Here is a 2,500-nt window from a genome sequence, read left to right as displayed (position 1 = left end):
GCATGCAAAAGCACCTATCTAGGGAATTACTCTACGTTCTAGTAGCAAGTGCGATTTTCCGGTCCAGCACGGCAGTACGCCTGCACGCATACACTCCATGTACCAAAAATGTACCAACCTAGGCGTTGCTCAGTAGCTTTTGGCGGCACATAGAAAAAGTATTCGAGTTCAGATTTTTGGGACTTAGCGTATTTTTAAAACTAATAACGAAAATTAAATTTTAAATCGGTAAACGGCTAGGAGTTGCTCAGTAGCTTTTTGCGCAACGTGGCAAAAGTATTCGAGTTCAGATTTCTAGGACGTAGCGTATTTTTCAATCATAATAAACCGAATCAAACATAACAATGATGAAACTTACACCATGTCCCAAGGTTGTGCACAAAACGTAACGATAAAGTGCTGGCGAAGTTAGAGGTGCACCAAAATTGTGTACCGATCAGGGAAAGTACTCTACGTTCCTATGATTTGGGTGAAAAGTGTTGATTAACTGCTGGTTAGAATAGACAGTTGCTTATCATACACATCGCAAACGAACACCCCTTAGTGAGCATTAGCAAAAGTCAATTGCACAAAGCAAATGCAATACAAACTGATCAAGTACATTAAAGAACGCTACGTACCAGGACTTCTTTCCAAGAATGGTGTCCGCAACGGGAGGGCAAGCGTCCTTCCCAGGTTTTCCTAGTAAACCTTGTATGGTAAACATACCCAAGCGTGTCTGTAAGCACGCAACGAAAGTCACGAACGGGCACATACCTAGGGAATGTACTCTACGTACTTGGACTTTTGTCCAAGAATGGTGTCCGCGACGGTCGGGCACTGCGACGCAATAACCAAATCCTAGGATTGTAACTTTAGTGTGCACAAACATAAACATTAACGCGTTCGCTCGGGCTGCGCCGTCCGTGTTGAACACAAATGTGGGTGATTATATGCGTGGAGGGACAAAAACATACGAGGAGGAGACAGTTTTCTGCACGATGTGCACAGAGCTCATTTCGTCGTCCCGGGCGAATGGAAAAACACAAACATCGCGAGTATCGTTCTAGGTTTCTGTCTATAAAAGGGCAGGCCAAAAGGTGACCGGTTGAGATAAGCATTTTAAGCATACAAACACTTTATTGGAACTTTTGATACAAAAACAAGGTACGTACATGTAGGTTGTACCAACATGGACATCTATGAACGCGTACGCTCGGGCTGCGCCCTCCGTCTTGTACTTTCCTGATCGGTACACAGTTTTGGTGCACTGCTATTCCGACCGGCAACTTGTACCAACATATACATCCATGAACGCGTAAGTAGTGTACTTTCCCTGATCGGTACACACTGTTGGTGCACGGCATAAGAAAAGAGCTAAAATGGTCAAACTCAATCCATTTCAACAATAGATAGTCGATAGTAGCTGTGCCGATGAAGTAGGGCACGATGCAAGTTAATGTTGTTTAATGAATAACATGTCCGCCATACATTTCAGTACAAAATTGCTCGGTCAGACCTACAAAGTGCTATATCTCGAATACGAGGCGTCGGACTGGGGGTTGTAGAACAATTTTAAGTTCGTCTAATGATTCTACATCCGATTCTGGATAGCGGTTTTTGACCACTTTTCAATATTTTGTGACACCCCGAACCTAGGGGCAGCTCCTAGCTTTTTCAAAAATGTGCACCGAACGGGCCGGAGAGCTCGTGTGGCTCAAAACATGTTTTCGCTAAAACACCTCAAAACGTGTCGACCCTAGCTCTTGTTTTTCAAAAGTTATGGCCATTTAAAGCGGGTTTTTGCTTCAAAATAGCTATTTTACCCGTCCCTATGGCCATGCTTTAAATTTTCACGAAAATGCCAGGTCAGACCTAGGGCGGGCCATATCTTGAATACTAAACGTCGCAGACATTGGTCGTAGAACAATTTTAAGTTCGTCTAATGATTCTACATCCGATTCTGGATAGCGGTTTTTGACCACTTTTCAATATTTTGTGACACCCCGAACCTAGGGGCAGCTCCTAGCTTTTTCAAAATGTGCACCGAACGGGCCGGAGAGCTCGTGTGGCTCAAAACATGTTTTTCGCTAAAACACCTCAAAACGTGTAAGGAACGCACCCTAGATGATGAAAAGTGCAATCAGAATGTCAATCGACAACTTTGTTGGGGTACCATTTTTACTCTACGGGCCAGTAGCTTAGGCGCGCCAACAGCGCTTTCCTTTCGGGTTCCCATTTTTTGCCCTCCTGGGATTATGATCATTTGTTCATTGCCTACTATAGGGAGGGTACCTTGCTACGAGGTCAAACATGAAGATTGCACCAAATCGTAGTTTTTACCTCTATTTAGTCGTAGGAGCATGGTTTGCAGTGGCAGTGGGTCATTAAGCCCCCGTTTGGGTCATACGTCCCTCCGCGATAAAAATCGTCGTATGCCTATAGTCCGAACTAATGAAGCAAAAGTGGTGTCTGGTGGGCTCTGCCGATGATTTTAACCTATGATTTTGAGCTTCCACCC

The sequence above is a fragment of the Anopheles arabiensis genome, assembly GCF_016920715.1.
Source record: "Anopheles arabiensis isolate DONGOLA chromosome X unlocalized genomic scaffold, AaraD3 X_pericentromeric_contig0003, whole genome shotgun sequence".
NCBI classification, from domain to species: Eukaryota; Metazoa; Arthropoda; class Insecta; order Diptera; family Culicidae; genus Anopheles; species Anopheles arabiensis.
The sequence above is the reverse complement of the archived record's forward strand: the minus strand, read 5'-3'. Positions refer to the sequence as shown.